General features: G+C 44.4%; 1 long non-coding RNA gene across 2 annotated transcripts in view; it reads left to right on the top strand.

The window, feature by feature from the left end:
• Positions 1-17,705, top strand: part of LOC117796012 — a 130,542-nt gene that overhangs the window by 51,820 nt on the left and 61,017 nt on the right. For both annotated transcript variants that reach the window (XR_004620283.1, XR_004620282.1), the window contains exon 2: positions 17,356-17,439. This is a non-coding gene — a long non-coding RNA (uncharacterized LOC117796012). The remainder of the gene's footprint in view (positions 1-17,355; positions 17,440-17,705) is intronic.

The raw sequence follows: 17,705 nt of genomic DNA, 5'->3' as shown, positions 1-17,705 counted from the left end.
ATGTTCTCTGGAGAAGCAGAAGCAAGTCTTCAGTGTCCATCTTCATGGTCCCGTCAGTAACGACATGCTGTGAATTTTTGCCTCCGTAAGGTCACTCTATTTTAAAGCAATTCTTAGTTTTTAAAGCAATTTTGTCTACACGTGTGTTTTGTGCTATGTTTTGGCTTTTGTGTGGTGTCAAAGACATCCTTCCAGGGCTTACGATGGAAGGAATCTCTGCTTTCCGCACCTGCCCCCCCCCACCCCAGCACGTGGAACCCTCAGCTAACCAGGCAAAGTCAGGCTGTTGCCCAGGAGCCCGGCTGGTCGCAGAGCTGGCTGGTTGAAGCTAGCAGCAGCAGCGCCACCCAGAGCTAGCTTAGAGTCCCTCGGGACGGCCCACCTGTCGGGTGTCTTGCTGATTGACACTGGCACTCCCTTCTGTCTGGGGCAGAAGATCCATGAGAATGCAGTGGAATTTCCAGACCACCTTAACAAACATTACTCTCTCAGGATCTTTCAACGGGGTGAATAGGAACCCTCCAGGAAGAGCAGGAATGGACAGAAGAGGTTTTACCATCTTTTCATGGCAAGGAAACGAAGGAAGCAAACAGATGAGGTAACTAAATTAAAAGGTGAACTCGGTGCCTTTTGCACCAGGTGTGAGCTCCGAGTCATGAACCACACTCATCTGTGCCCTGGCCCCGCGCGGGGGCCTTGCAGACAGTTGAGACCTTCGGGGACGGTGGCAAGGTTCTGGAGCTAAGCCCCACCCAGTGCAGTTTGGCCGAGGATTGCCAGACCACAGTGTGGATGACTGAAGCCCTGTCCGCCGAGCCCTTTCCTGCCCTGCAGCTTCTGGTGGCTGCATGCCAGGCCCTCAGAGGCAGCTCTGACTGGGTAGGTATCTTTCTCCTTTTGCCCCATCCCTCACAGCTCTGGATCCCTGCCCAGTTGCCCCCCAACATGGGGCAGAATACAGGTCTTCCGGTTTTCTAGCTCCTTTCTATCCCTTTTCCCAAATCAGTGGATACTTTCCACCCCACACCCCTTTCTGGCAGCATCCTCAGGATGGACCAGAGACCACTTGGGAATCAGAATCCTAGGGTGAACCCAGAAGCATTCCTTATCAATAGCCAAAAATTTTGACAGGCCCTTGTGGCTTGCAACTGTCTTCTTCTCTGCCTCCCCAACTCCCGGGGGGGGGGGCTCCTCCTCTGCCCCGTCCTGGGGGTTGGTGCCTTCATTCTCCCCTGCACGCTTCAGTAGGGAGGCCTGTGCAGGGGCCCCAGGCTTCCCGAGGAAGGGAGCATGTCCATCCTCCTCTAACCCCCTCCCCCTGAACATCCTGCCCCCCCCGCCAGGGATGCCAGGCTCATACACTGGTGATGTATGCGGAGAGCCAAAGCTTCTCTCAGCTTTGGCCCAAACAACAGAAGGAGAATAATATAGTGTTAGCGTTCCTTATTTGCTCGTTATACAGTGAAAACCGGCCAGGTCAATAGAAAATGCAAATTCATCACTTAAAAAAGAGACTATTTCTTGTCTTTTTGACAACCTAAGAAGGCATTTTGATGCAGTAAACACACGCATGCAGAAATCAGTAGACTAGAAGGTAAACTCTGTAAATTCTCGGCCTGGCTGGGAACATACAGTAAGCTCTTTGGTCAAATCTGCTAACACTCAAACCTCAGCTTCCTCAGCTCCAAAGCAGGAATAATATTTTTATGCCTCCTTACCAGCTTATTGCAGTTATTAAATTAGGCAAAATTCTATGAAGGAGCTTAAGGCACTATAAAACACTGAAAGATCAGTCTGGATATTATTTACTAGAGAGACTGCCTTTAATAAAGAACGTGGTAGAATGTCACCCAAGATAGGAAGGTGCAGTTGACAGAAAAGGAAATGAATGGCTCTTAAACGTATTGAAAGATGCTTATATCCCCAGGGCTACTAAGAGAAACATAAACTAAAACTTATAAAGATCATTTTTACCTGTGAGATCGGTGAAGTTCAAAATAGATTGGCCCTTGACAAACAACGTGGGTTTGAACAGTGTGGGTTGACTTACACGTGGATTTTCCTCGATAAATACAGTCCTGAAAATGTATTTTCTCTTCCTTATGATTTTGTTCATACGATTTTCTTTTCTCTAGCTTGCTTTATTGTAAGAGTACAGTCTATAGTACATAGAACATACAAAATTTGTGTTAATTGACTTATTGGTAAGGCTTCTGGTCACCAGTAGGCTATTTGTCGTTAAGGTTTGGGGAGTCAGAAATTCTATGTGGATTTTCAGCTGTGTGGGGTGAGGGTCTGCACCCCTAACCCCCTCCTTGTTCAGGTGCCAGCTGTGGTGGTTTGTACTGTTAGCCCGTGTGAGAAGCAGCAGCTACGTTGCTGATGGGGGTATAAATGGATCCAGCCTTTAGGAAAAGCACATTGGTCAGATTGATTGAAGCAGAAAATGCATATATCAGCAGACAGGCAAATCCATTTCTTGCTATTTATCCTACAGATGTATTTGCACTTGTACAGAATAAGGCAGCTCTGTATGTACCACCATAGGGAAGGATCGCGAAGTACGTTGGATGAAAAACTCTAAGTATGGGACTTTGCCAAAAAGCATTTGATTTTTTCCCCCCTTTGGTAGTATTTGCTGTTTTTTTGTTTGTTCTGTTTTTGTTTTCATTTTGCTGTTGAGGGTGGAATTGGTGGGTGGGTGACAGGGGTGTTAAGATTACATTTTGATGTATTTCGAACCTTTCGAATTTTATACCGTATGCAGACATGACCCAAGTTTTTTGAAAAAATCAAAAAAACGTAAAAGTAAACAAAAAATCAAAGTGAACAACAAAAAATACGGACAAAGCCCTAACTTTTTTTTTTTTTTTACTTTCCTCTCGCTAAATTTAAATTTAATAAAGTAAAAGGAAAGGAAGAAAGTCCCTTAAGGGGAATTATTGTTTTTTTGGTTTGTTTTTTGGTTTGCCCTTCTCATGCTTGACGTTCATATGCCTTTTTGTTGGTTAAAGTGAAGACTACTTTCTTTTTACTTTTTGGGCGCTGGAAAACTAACTTGAGTTGACTCCTTACAACGGCAAAAGGGGCTTCATTTGCATGATTCTAATGAACCAAACGGTCATGTCTATGCTTTTCCCTTGATCAGCCAATCTTTATTTCTGAGATTTGAGTGACTTTGAAAAGTTGTGAGCCGCAAACCTAATCTGGATACTCATTTTCCCTGGCTTCCCAATGAGTGGTGGAGCTTGCTAGAATAGTGCCTTGGGGCCTGCTACCCAGAGATTTAATCCCCTGGGCAATCAGAGAGCTGTTCAGGGCTGTGGATCCTAATTGGTATTGACCATTTTGTTAAATGACTCAAGTTCGTTCTTCCTGCTTTATTAGAAATTACAAGTTGTGTATTTGGGGATTATACTTCCAGAGTTTTGATTTCTTTTTTCTTCTTTTTTCACTTGCAAATTGTTTAGGCAAAGGGCTCCTTTCATTGGGCTGGTCTTTTAACTCGATTAACCCACAAGTACTGCTTCATAGTTCTTCCTTACCAAACTGTCCCCTTTGTGTAATATGGGGAACTGCGTGGCCTCTTTGCTCTGAGGGCCAAATGGAGCCCCCCCAGACCGGGCGCGGTCTTTTGAAAATTTTCAGATGAAGAGGCCGGCTGTGAATGCGTGCCAAGTGGGGTGTTTGAGAGAGCCCCTTCATGTTGACTTACTGTCTGTCGCCTTCAGTTAGGAGAATTCACCACAGCCCACGTGGAGACGCCCTCCAGCTCCAGTAAGGAGCTTGTTTTATTGTGTACATAGACAATTTGGAGTTAAAGGCTAACTTCAGCTGAGGGCCCTGTTTACTTTTCTATTGTGAACTAAAGTCGCTTGTTTGTTTGAACGGGGTTCCGCTTGCCTATCCATTATTCAATACCTGTAAGTCAGAGATGATCTGCGCGGTCGTGACATATATGTGAACTGCGTGCTTATATTTGCTGGTAGGGACTGGAGGTTGGCTTATATTTTTCCAGAACGTTTCCAGCAATCCTTACAGCCTCACTTAAGCAAACAAATAGTGATATCCGTCATGGAACAACTAGGCACACAGTTCTAAGTGCTTTTTCAGATGCTCTTTACAATGATTGGCCCAAGGCCTATCCTAACATCGTGTACTATAGAAGCAACTCTCAGTTCTTTGAAGAAGAAAGATAAATCTCAGGGCAACAGATTTCCTTCTGTTTTCCTTCAAGTGTTTGGCTCTAATTCAGTAATTAGTTACACAGAGATCATCAAATCATGAAAATGATGGCATTTAGGATTATTACCTTTTCTTAAGTGATGATTACGAGGTTCTCAGAATCTCTGGGCTCCCGGCTTTTTGGGGTCTTGCGTAAGAACTTTTGCCATGGCATGAGATTAAAACAAAAACAAATAAACCAAACAGCTCCAGCAAGAGAAGGTTTTGATGTCTAAGACTGAGTCACAGGCGAGGCCCTAAAAATAGTGTATACCTCAAGACAGGCCGCTATCCTGCAGAAAGGACAGAAAGGACAGAAGGACGCCGGGGGTGGCAGTAAGCAGACTCTTGTTCTATGAGCATGTCACGAGAATTTACTATGTGCTCAATGCCATGCTGGCTGGGAACGCAGTCTGTAGGGATAAAGTGGTCGACCAGATATTCATGACGCCCCACAAGGAAAAAACATGAGCCTAGGTGCTCCAGGGAGCTATGTGGGGGCAGCAGTAGATATAAGGGTCCCCCTCACACCTCTGTGGAAAATGATATCACACTTTGGTCTCCCACTTGAGGGGGGACATTGGAGAGAGCTGGGGGCACCGTATTTTGTCGGGGGTGAGAAGGGTTGCAGAGACATAGTGGTGTCAGTAGGAAGGACAGGTGTTGTTAGGGCAGATCAGACCAGGGATGGGTTCGAGGGAGGGGGGAAGCGTCAGAACCTATTTCTGCTTCTATGACTCTAGCTCAAGTCCCACAAAACTGATCTGAATAGCACAGAAAACTAAAAATAAAGGAGATGAACTCCAGAAAGTTAGACCTACAGCTCTGGGATCCCTTAGCAGAGCGGGCGGGGTGCCTCATGGAAAGGATGCTTTCCCCCACCTCACCATCCTATCATTTGCTGTTTTAAAAAATTGGCCTTTTTGCCTTGTGCTGTGGTAAAAATATTTCTTTAATTCTTGGTAAGTAAACAGAGTCTTAAGCTTAAACCTCTGCCCTGGGCAGGGAACCAGAGGATGTCATTGTGCATAACTTCAAAGGCTGATAAGATGNGTTTTGCCTTGTGCTGTGGTAAAAATATTTCTTTAATTCTTGGTAAGTAAACAGAGTCTTAAAGCTTAAACCTCTGCCCTGGGCAGGGAACCAGAGGATGTCATTGTGCATAACTTCAAAGGCTGATAAGATGCTTAAGGTCGCTACTCTCTGAAAGAGTTCCTTTCTTTTAAGGCCAGCCAGAAACATCCGTGTGCACCACGTCCCACCATGATTCTGACAAGAAGTAGGAGACCGTTCCTTCACTGCATGTCTGTTGAGACTCTTGCTTGCATTCCTCTACCCCACAGAATATATTTTCTTTCTCTGTGCCCTACAATGATCGCACTGTGCTTGGAATGATGGATGTCCAGTAAGCATGATATTAAAAGCAGCACCTTTTCCATCTGGAGTCAAAGGAACAGTGGTTCGCGTTGTACCATTTCCATGTTTCCATATTTGTACGAAGCAGTCACCCAAGGATTTGGGGGTTCTTGATGTTTTGGGGATGATGACCGGTGTGATATATAAGCTGGTGAAAAATAAAGCAAGCTGCTTTCTCACTGTCTCTGGTCATCCACCATTTAAAGCCCGTTGCTGACAGGTTAGACAGGTTTAGCTCAGTCTACTGTTTGTCAAGGACACTTCTCTCTCTTTTTTTTCAGTTTTATCCCTGGGCCAGGCAGAACGTGCTGGTTTCTCTCTCTCACCAGGAGACAATTTAGCGCAGCAGATGCCCGCAACCTGTGAAAGCAGGGGTGGAAGATTTTCAGTAAATTGTCCAGGAAATAAGGAAATACTGGCTATGCTGCTGGAAATGTTTGCTGTTCACTGTACCTTCTTTCGCACAGAATATCTTCCAGCTATAATAAGTTCTTTCTACGTTTTGACTTTGCAAACGGAGGCCTGCTGTCAAGTCTAGGAGGGTAAGGCCTCGGAATAGAAGGGATGGAGTCCTGGGAATGATTCACTCCCCCGGAGGTGGCTGGTGGAACATGGAGGCTTTGATGGCCAATTTGGTGGCGCTCTGTAGCACGGCGCTTGGAGCGCCTGTGGGTTGCTTCATGCAAGTGTAATTTAGGTTTCTCGTGCTTACTTGTAGTTCCCTTGTCGTTCACCTGCAGGACACGTTCTTGGCCCTGAGGATAGAGACAGAATTCTCTAGTGCTGCCTGATGAAGCCCTCATGCCTTCCTCGGGCGAGGGGCATCACGCCGTTGCTTCCAGAGAGGGAGCATCAGCCTGCCGGCCAGAAAAAAATGTGACTTGGGCCGGCCAGAAAAAAATGTGACTTGGGAACCTCGCAGTTTGAAGCTCCCATTTTCGCATTCCAGACTGATGCCCTCAGGCAGACTGGAGATAGCTTAATACAAGCATATTTGTAACACTCCGGTTCCAACCAGATCAAAGGGCAGAGAGCCTGCCTGGCTTGCAGCCTCCAAGATGAAAACTGGACTCTGGAACAGATTCTGTGTGACTTGGCCATGCCTTGAATCTGGGAAGAAATACCAATTCTGTTATGGATATTTGAGCCATCAGATGGTGACTTTGAAGTCTCTTTGCCTATAATAAATTGGATTCGATGCCTTCCTCACCCTGCTCCCACCTTGGACTAGTTTAAGATTGGGGGTTTCTTCTAAAGTGGTGCTTCTAGTTGGGGCTGTCCGGGAAAAAACGAAGTGAGCATACTTGAGCCCGGGGTCGGTGCTGGAGTGCTGGATCCAGGGTGGGCTCCGCTCAGAGGCCAGACCTTCAGCGGTGTTCCAGATGCTGCTGTGATTGGGGTGACGCGAGGGACGGAGGGTAGCGTTCGCTCCTCACACAGAATATGAAAGTGTTGTCAGCTTTCTTCAGACCGTTAGATTCCACCGACTAGGAACATTACGGAAGAAACTTTCTTTTCCTTTTTTTTTAAAGAAAGGCTTTAAAAATTACCATTCATTATGACCATAATTTCATAAAACAACGGACCTTTGAACAAACCAAAAAAAAAAAAATCAGTAAGAATTTGATTTCAGAACAAAAGCAATCTTTTAAATAGTATGCATTTAACATGTTAAAAAAAAAAAACCCTTAATATATTGTTACATTTTCCTCATTTTGCCTCTGGCCAGTGAAAACTTTGTCACCAACCATTATTAGTCTGTGAACAGATATTCGGAAACTGTGATAGGGATTTGAAAATTGTGTCAGATTACATAGATCACATAATATATAGACATACATACAAATGTACTTATATACATATAACCTTGAAAGAAAAATCATAATTATTATGGTAATAACACGTTTACATTAGGCTTTTAATTACAGAGTACTTTTACATATATTATCCCATATGATCAGTTAGTGTATGCCCTTAAAACATAAATTAGTCTTAATAGCCTGAGCTAAATAGTATTAAGAATAGAAGGGAAGACTAGTGTTTAAATTGTTAGTGTCCTAGAGTCAAATATGAATAATTTTAAAAATTATCTACTGCTTTGATTTTTCTGTGTCTGTTATTCTGCTATATTAGCACGAGTAAATAAACGCTAATACTGGGATGTGTGCACACATCTTTATAGCCATATGTATAGCCTACCCGCATACATGCATGTATTTATGATGTTTTTTCTAAATAAAAAATCAGAACATATATTCTGAGAAACAGGAATATACACGTGGGGAATAATAAAATTATCTAAAATACAGTATGCATAGGAATTCTGAGGGATGCATGGGGCAGGGATTAAGGGGGAAGTGAGGAGGAGGGAGGAAGAGAAGGCAAGGGAGTGACAGAGGGAATTTTTACTCAGAGTAGAGGTGTTTCTAGTCTCAAACTTGTATTTATTTTTTTTAAAGATTTAAGAGAGAGACAGAGTGTGTGCACATGAGTGGGAGGAGGGGCACAGGGAGAGAGAAAGAGAGAGAAATCTCATGCAGACTCCCTGCAGAGTGCAGGGGAGGGGGGAGTGGGCCAAGCAGGGATTGATCTCAGGACCCTGTGATCATGACCTGAGTCGAAACCAAGAGTCAGACGCTTAGACTGAGCTGTACAGGTGCCCCTCAAACTCGTATTTAAAAACAAATATGTGTTTTGACTTACGCTTAGGTGTCTCTATCTTGAACATCTGAATGTAGGTGTTTCTGATTTTGAATGTTCTCTTTGAACAAGGTAATACAGCATTTTCCCTTTGCCAGCTTCCCCTTCTTGCTCTCTTAGGATTACAGGCTCCCTCAGGTTCCCTAAAGGAGAGTGCTAGCTTTAGTGTTCTGGTTTGCAGGTGTTTCCCTGAAGCAAAACCTACTGCAAGACCCGTAGCCTAGTTGTTAAGTCGGCAGTCTTTCTTTTGAAGACCCTCTACCAAGCTAGAACTTCAGTTAGGCATTAATTAATCAGTCAGCTAACTACTTCAGACAGTGATCCTTCCACAAATATTTACTGGGGTTTCATCCGTGTCAGCCTTGGTGTCAGGCAGGGGAGATACTAACAGAGCTCAGGATAAAATAGCATCTCCCTTTGGAGAGCTCGTGGTCTACTGGGGAGACAGACAAACCAGGATACAACAAATAATTAATTACAAATAGTGATTAATTCTGAATAGGAAACAAATGCAGTGCTATTATCGATAAACTTGAATAAAGCAATCTTGCAAACTAATCAGATAAAGAGAAAATTTGACAACTGACAATCAATATTGTGTGTGTATATATGTATATATATATAAAAGACAAAGATTATATGGTATGTTTGTATATGATATATTTATAACATAAAACATTTTTTTAAGAAAGGAAACCATTAGGAAAAAAATCATTAACTCTTAATTTTCTCATGGCATCTGTTTATTGAATAATTCCTATGCAAAGCTGCAATTTACTAGATTATTTACAGGGAGCAAAAGGCACTCTAGTTGGAAGGGTAGAGCCAGTTGGTCAACTTAACACCAATACCATGGACTCTTTGCATGCCATAGCACTAGTGGTTTGACCAGATATCCCAGAGTATCCATAACCTAAAAAAAATTTTTTTTAAATCTTTTGGGGTTATATTTATATGTCATTTTGTTCTCTCTCAGTAAAAAACAAAATCATCTAACATTTAATGAATATCTATTCTGAATAAGTCCCTGAGCTTGCATTCAGAGAATACACCTGATAGGAGAGCGGATAATTACATGCAAAGTTGAACATAAAATAGAAAGGGTTTGATACAGGGGCAAAACTACAGGTAACAGAGGGAGAGCTTGGTTGGGGAGGGGGAGCCCAGCAAAAGATTTCTGAGATGGCATTTCTGACTACACCTGAAAGAGTGGGCGAGCATTAGACTTGTACAGAGTGGCAGTGCCAGGCACCTGCTCAGCCACCTTTATACGCTCTTGGGAATACCCATTAAGCCTCGTTTTCATATTAAAACTAACAACTCTTTGTTTCCTGAGGGCATATGTCTTGTTAGGGAGCAATAATAATATATCAGTTTCCATCAAGTTGCGTTTTATCATCATAATGGTTACAGAGGAGGCTGCTTTTAGCTCCTGCAGTGCATTTTAATGTGTTGCAAGAAACATGGAAACTGACTAAAGGCATAATGGATCCATAATGGGTGAGGAGCTGACGAGGCCACAAATGGGACACACCATGGCTGAACATGAAAGTGCTTCCCTTGAAGTCAGACGCAGTGTCTGCGTTAGAAGGAGCCGATGAGCACAGTCTGGTTTCACCCAACACTCGTAGGTGATGTGTGGGCAGAATTGCTGCTCTGCGTCGTGGGGTCGCATTTGCCCGCAGAGTCCGCGATGGCAGCCCCGGGCCCGCTAAACACCGCGGGCTGGGCTGTCGGGGCGCCTGCGTGCGGTTTTCTGAAGGGCCTGTCGTCAGTGGAGGTGATTCGTTAAGAATGCCGTAAAGAGGGGCACCTGGGTGGCATNTGAAAGTGCTTCCCTTGAAGTCAGACGCAGTGTCTGCGTTAGAAGGAGCCGATGAGCACAGTCTGGTTTCACCCAACACTCGTAGGTGATGTGTGGGCAGAATTGCTGCTCTGCGTCGTGGGGTCGCATTTGCCCGCAGAGTCCGCGATGGCAGCCCCGGGCCCTAAACACCGCGGGCTGGGCTGTCGGGGCGCCTGCGTGCGGTTTTCTGAAGGGCCTGTCGTCAGTGGAGGTGATTCGTTAAGAATGCCGTAAAGGGTGTTTTTCTAAAAGAGAAAGAAAAGTTTGAGATAAAGTGGGAGCGTATCTTTTGGGCATTCAGAGGCCAGGCAGGAGGGCCCACTTCGCACCAGACCCTGGGAAAAGACAGGCATGGCCTTTGAGCCACCTGCCCTGACCATGTTTGGAGCCTAGTCAGCTCAGTTAGTGTATCTTGGAGATGGTTTTCATAAGTGAACACAATAAATGCCAAACTAACCTTTTGTAGAACTTCTTTGGTGAGAGGAAGCCATTTTACTTTATGTCCTGAGAGTGAACGTGTTCTAAATAAGGCCTGGCCCGACGTCTTACATTTTTGGTCACCCCTACAGCCCCGAGGTGGGACCTCAGAGCCCTTAGTGAGCCCTTGTGGGTCACTGACTAATGCACTTGGGTGTTTGCCAAAGAAGGTGTTGCTAGAGAATTGCAGGCAGAAAGATGCATTTGAATCCAGAATTCCTCATTACATAGAGGCTCCGTCTTTAGAACACTAATATTTCCCCCAAATAGTCTTCAATGCTATTTTTCCCCACTGCTTTTGGATATGGTTGTCTTAAAACGAAATCTTGTGTCTACTAGAACTGATTACCCAGTAGGATGAACTTTAGTCAATCCTAGTGTTTCTGATAAATTAGTCTTTAGTTGGGTGTCGGGATATTTTTTTTTTGTCTTTCCTTGATTCCTGAGCTTGGGAGCGAGTGAGTTACAGTACATTTTGATTCGGTTTTAATCCATCAAAATCAAGTTAGTTATAAGTGATGGAAGAGCTCACTTTGTGGAGTCCAGGCTGCCTGGAGACATCAACCACATGCCAAAAGCTTGCTCGTTGCCCGGCAACCTTGCCGGAGGAATAGATTTTCTGCCACTGGCTCCCTTTTTAGTCGAGGTGGAATCTATTAACACTATTCTAGTCCAGAGAACTAGAGCTGGAGTTTAACTGAAAAGAACGGTCAGAGTTTTTTGTTTTTTGTTTTTGTTTTTTTAATAACCAAACATCGTGTTTCTGGCTTCTAAACTCCACTGCTAATTTCATTGACTTCTAAATAAAGACTTAGAGTTTATTAATATAACTGAACATTGCTGAAGCCGAAGGGGTCAGTCTTGGGCCTGCTCGGCCCCTAAGGAAGCTCAGTGTTTGATTTCTATAGAAACCATCACACAGGGAATGGGTGGGCACCCTGAACACCCAAGTCGAATGTGGAGCAGGTATGCACGACTTGGTTTGCCCCCAAACTTTTCTAAGTCCTCAAGAGGTGGACTTGGCGGCTCCCGCTTTCTGAAACTTACCATCTGGCTGTGGAAGCTGTTATTTCTCCAAATATTCGCGATCTCGCTCTGATTGAAAAGTGGCTGTGTATTCCTTCCTTTTATCCTTCAATCAAAGAGTGTCTTTTCTCCTTTTGTAGCTAAATACTTCACCAGCAGGATTGATGGGTTCCATCTACCAGGGGAGTTTGCCTTACTGTCAGCTCTATTGTTTTGCTTACGCTCTTAATGTAATAGCTTTGGGTTGTAGCAAGGGAAGATGATGGCTAAGCCCAGCGTCTGGTGGCTGGAGTTATTTGCCTCCGCTGAAATGTAATTTTAATAATGGACTGTATCAGCTCAATGTGTTTTCTTGCCCCTTTGTAAAACAGAGGGAGTTCTCAGAGCATTAACCCATTGGAGGCAGGAAAAATCAAAGTGGCCAGGAACCACTTAATTAAATGACACTTGCATCTCAAATGAGAAAGCTTGCAAACAGGCTGCAGAAATTCTCTGGACAGGAGGGGAGGGGGTTGTTCCTTTTTCAGGGAGCCGGCATTAGTCACCTCAACAATCCCACTCTTTTTAAGGGCCACATGCAGGAAAGTACAGTTTGTGATTTGGCAAGGAAATGAGTGAACTTGATAAAACCATGACTAACTCAATAAAACAATCTCGGAATGCATTTCTTTATTTGTTCCAGTCAGTCTAAACTTTATTAATTATGATAACTCAGGTATTTGGGTTTATATTTTCCCAAGTAATCTTAGAGTATGACTGACGTCAGGGACCTCTGAAAGCATAGTTCGAGTGCCCAGTTTTGCAAAGGAAACCAGCGAGTCTCTTTCTCAGCCCTGCCTGTGCAGGTGGCAGCCTTCTCCTACTCGGCGTCTCGGCTGCCCTCGGACCTCTAGGGAAGCCCAGGATCGGTAAAAAGAGGACCGAGAGGTTCATCCGGGACCAGACAGACCGATGTGTCAAAAGTAAGCACAACTGGTGGAAACCTGGGGCATTGACAATAGAGTGAGCAGAAGATTCACGGGCCAGATCTTGATGCACGGCATTAGTTACGGGAGCAGCGAGGAAACAAAGCCCATGCTGCCCAGGGGCTTCCGGAAGATTCTTGTCCACAACATCGAGGAGCTTGCAGTGCTGCCCATGTGCAACAAATCTCACCGTGCAGAGACTGCTCACAGTGTCACCTCCAAGAACCACAAAGCCACGGTGGAAAGAGCAGCCCTGTTGGCCATCAGAGTTGCCAATCCCAACGCCAGGTTGTGCAGCGAAGAAAATGAATAGACAGCTTATGTGCAGGTTGTATGTGCTAATAAAACCATAAAACTACAAAAAGAAAAAAACCCACCCAAAACAAAACAAAGGAAACCATTGAGATGTAAAAGTTTGCTCAGGGATGCATAGCTTTGTGGAAAATGAAGCACAGGGACCAGAATCCTGACCAGTGGACTCCTAACGACAAACCCACCCAAGCGATGTATTTGAAATGAAATGAATAAGGAGAAGCACCTACTTCCCTAGTTCTCATTTCATTTCTCTATCCAGCAAATATTAATGCACATTGACTGTGTGTGGGCGTGCATTAGGCTAGGTGCTGGGGAAAGACAAGATCTTTACCTTCACGCAGTTACACTGAGAGGTGGGGGAACCCCCTAGTCCACCCTGAAACAGGTCAGGAAAGTACAGGTTGTGATAAGTACTTAGTTGAGACACAAGGTGAACACAGGAATGTTGGTGACAGATAACAAAGTCTAAAGTACTTAACTTTTAACTTTATCTGTTGCAGTGCTTAACTCTTTGGGAACACCTGTGTTCTTAACACTAACAGAAACGAGGTTGGGTGAAACTTGAAGCCTCTGGAGATCTGTCCGGCTAGGTGGTGAGCTTCCCACGACACAGCGGGCATACAAAGTCTACAGTGGTAGCCGTCCTAGAGCTCTTCCGATCATAGACGCTGTGACTCCGCTGCGTTATCCATTCATTCATTCATTCATTCATTCATTCATTCATTCAGTTCCTTCATGGTGCAAATACTGTTTAGACATCTCCAACCTCACTGTTGAAAATCTCTGCCCAACAAAAATACTTTCACGACCCAGGTGGACACACTTCTACTGGGGACTGTTCCATACAAACTTCTGTTAGCAGCAGTCTTGGGACATTGTATCCTAACAAATTTGATTTTTAAAGTCCTAAAGCTGGTTCTTTTTCTTTCTAACTGGTTGTGTTAGTGCGCCAGGCAACTTTCTATGCAAGATTTTTTTTCCCCCAGTGTGCAGTACTGTGAAACTCCAGTGTGAGGCGTTGCTTTGGGTTTGGGTCTGTATTAAGCAGGTTTTTCAGAGGGCAGTGGTAAAAGCGAATTGACTTGGCCAAGGGCAGCATCTGTTTTTAGGGTCTTGACCTTACCACGTCCTACATGGTCACTTGCTGCTGGCTTTGCCACTCTCTCTCTGTTTCCTCAGAAATATCCCAGATCCCGAAATCTGCTATAAATTTACCATGGATGGATTTTGCATTTCCCTCCCCGCCCGTGCTGTACACACCACTTGGAAGAAATGAAGTGAGAACACAACTAAAAGTGTTTATCCTGCTGTTCTTTGCATTGTCTTTGTTCTCCAGATACATCGTGGTATCTGGAGATCAGATTTCATAGGCAAGTAGAAACAGCTGGGTGCACTTGTTTTTGTAATTTCATGTTGTATTAATTTCCTTAAAAATCTGTCTTGAGAAGACTTTTCTTCGGACTTCTCTTCCATTTTGGTGTGTTTCTTTTTCTTTTCCCATAGGGTTTATTTCATTTTAGCCTAAGAAGACACAGCCATGGTGGACTACCCCTAGTGCGCCTCTCTCTGTCACCCCTTGAGTGTCCCCCGTGATGCTCTCTGAACACGGAAGGCTTGCTCTGTGCCAAGCAAGCATTTAACTCAGTAAATGCCTCCACTCACTCATAGGGGCAGGTAATGCCATTATTCCCATTTGGCTGATGTGGAAACAGGCTGAGAAAGTTTAATCACTTTTTAAAAAAAGAGTTTATTTATTTATTTGAGAGAGAGAGAGAGGAAGAGAGAGAGTGTGCTTGTGGGCAGGGGGAAGGGCAGAGAGGGAGGGAGAGGGACTCTCAAGCAGACTCCCGTCCACTATGGAGCCCAATATGGGGCTCGATCTCATGACCCAGAGATCATGACACTGAGATCATGACCTGAGCTGAAACCAAGAGTCAGATGCTTAACTGACTGAGCCACCAAGGCACCCCAAATGTTTAATCAGTTTTTAAGTCAAAGTCACACAGTGTAAGTGGAGAGTAAGACCAAAGTTGTATTTATATAATTTAAAAATCTTTCTCTTGCTATCGGTCCTAGCTCCAATTCCGCCTTTGTTTCTCCATTCTAGGCACCCACCTTTTTCTTTTAATCTGACAGAGTCCTTAAAATAAAAAGGGGGAGGTGATTTGTGTATCATTTTCATTAGACCAGTAATTTCTATGTGCGTTTTCCAGAACACTAGCCTGTAAGATGTTTAAAAAGAGTCTTGCATTAAATTAATTTGGTCAAGGGGCGCCTGGGTGGCTCAGTAGTTAAGCGTCTGCCTTCGGCTCAGGGCGTGATCCCGGCGTTATGGGATTGAGCCCCGCATCAGGCATCTCCGCTGGGAGCCTGCTTCTTCCTCTCCTACTCCCCCTGCTTGTGTTCCCTCTTTCTCTGGCTGTCTCTCTCTGTCAAAAAAAAAAAAAAAAAATCGGTCAAAACTGCACATTATAGCCCCTTCTAGAAGATTCTGAATTCAACTTTGCATACTAAGAGGTCCGAGATGTCCTTCAGCAAAAAAGCATTTTTACTTTAAAATTTTAAAATTTTATTTTTATTTAATTTTCCTAAATTTCCATTTGATTGCACCCTCTTCTTCTTATTTTTCCTCCTAATGCCTTTAAAAGTACAATTTGGAAAAGTCTTAAGTGAAAAGACAAATTATGAACTTGGTGCATTCCACTATTCATTTGAAGTTTTAGAAAAAGTGGAAGAAAACCGAATGCTCTCAGACCCCCTAAAGATCACAGCCTCCTGCTTCACCCCGTTCCACTTTAAAACTGTTTCATTTTTTCAGATTCCTCCAAGGCAAGAAATGGGAGTCTCCTGCTCTTTATCTCCTACCCTGAGACCTGTATTTTTTTTGCCTGAGACACGACTAGGTTTGTTGCCATCTGTGCCCCTCTGCACCCGCCAGTGTGCGGTAAGCTCCTTGAGGGGAGGGGCTGGGCTGTGTCATCTTTATGGTCTGACGGTGGCTTAGTAGCCATGTAGAAAATAGAGAAATGACCTGCATTTGGAATAAAAGAACAAATGCAATCTTGGATCTATTTTTTCTGAGTTGACTCTAGCCAAGTGAATAACTCCCTCTTTGNTATTCGACAGAGATAGAGACAGCCAGCGAGAGAGGGAACACAAGCAGGGGGAGTGGGAGAGGAAGAAGCAGGCTCCTAGCGGAGGAGCCTGATGTGGGGCTCGATCCCACAACGCCGGGATCACGCCCTGAGCCGAAGGCAGACGCTTAACCGCTGTGCCACCCAGGCGCCCCTTGGATCTATTTTTCTGAGTTGACTCTAGCCAAGTGAATAACTCCCTCTTTGAGCAACAGTGAGAAATTTGAGAAGCTGCAATAACTCATTTATATCACTAGGGCTCCATTTGGAAAATGATACCTCCTGTTGTCTAATTTAATTAGTAATTGTGTTTTCAGTTCCAATTGAAAGCCTCAGAAGAAGGGATGGTAATAAACTGTGGTATTTGGTATTATTATTGTTATCTAAGTATATTTACTATTGTGATGGTTTCAGATTAAGACACTTTTCAAGAAGGTGCTTGTCAGTGTTATCTAATTGGTTTTTCTCTTGTTCTTTCCCCACTTCCTGTGTATTCTAATGTCCAGTGGTAAGTGTGAGCCGTCTTTTACAGACATATAAATTGATGCACACAGTTTTGTTGTTATTGTTTGTTTTTTAACACATAGCCTGAGGTTTTATGGCAAGTCCCTTCTGAATAACAGAGTTTGAGTCTCAGGTCTTCTCTGAGATGTCACCTACGCGATGACAAAGGGAGTACGGACCCGGGGATGATGGCCCAACAGGAAGCTGGAAGATGTGGGGCCTGCTTTGGCTCGCCATTACTTGTTGGATGGCTTTGGACAGTTCACTCATTTATTCACCAAGCATTTTATGGAATACCTACCAGGCGTTCGGTGCTCGGCTAGATGCTAGGCCTACACAGATGAGTGGGACGGTGCCTTGTTCTTAACGAACTTCCCCAGCTATAAAGCAACGTGCTCAGGAAAATGCCGTGGTGCTTTGTGCGAAGCGTGTGCGGGTAGAGTGAGAGCCCAGAGCAGGGAGGGGCGATGGTGTCTGTGGCGCTACAGAAAGGCTTCATGGCAGGAAGGATTTGGGGTTGAGTTTTGGAAAAAAATAATATTATCGAGGGATTATGGCATGATAAAGAGTTTGGACTTTATGCCTCTATTAATTTTCTGGTTGTGGGAGCCAATGAAGAGTTTCAAATAGGAAACAACACAGTCATTTTTGCCTTGTAGAAAGATATATGTGGAGGATGAGTTGAGTTCCTCTCTGTGAGCCTCACTTTTCTCATCTGTAAGATGGACCCACTTCTTTTGCCTTATAGGTTCGTCTGGGTCCCGTTTCTCTCTTTGAAATGTGGTGAGGACAGCTGACGTGCTCCCGCTGCTTTCTGAGCAACCCTGTGAAGGTCAGTGTTGCCATCACGTGCATTTCAGAGGTGGGGATGGTCACACGGAGGAATATCTGACCCAGGGACCCACGGCTAGTGCTCGTGGCGTAGTCAGGATCGGAACTCAAGTCTGCGGGATTCTGGAACCCCGATGCCCTGAGCTACCACCCAATGCTCTTACATCGCTGACGAGTCGTTCCTCCCCATCTCTCCCCCGAAATGTCTTAGCTGGTGGCCGTATTTTGCCTCCAGTGACTTTAGCGAGGAGTTGATGTAGTGGAAAG

Source organism: Ailuropoda melanoleuca, chromosome 14, assembly GCF_002007445.2.
Source record: "Ailuropoda melanoleuca isolate Jingjing chromosome 14, ASM200744v2, whole genome shotgun sequence".
Taxonomy (NCBI): domain Eukaryota; kingdom Metazoa; phylum Chordata; class Mammalia; order Carnivora; family Ursidae; genus Ailuropoda; species Ailuropoda melanoleuca.
This window is presented reverse-complemented; position numbering and strand designations above follow the sequence as displayed.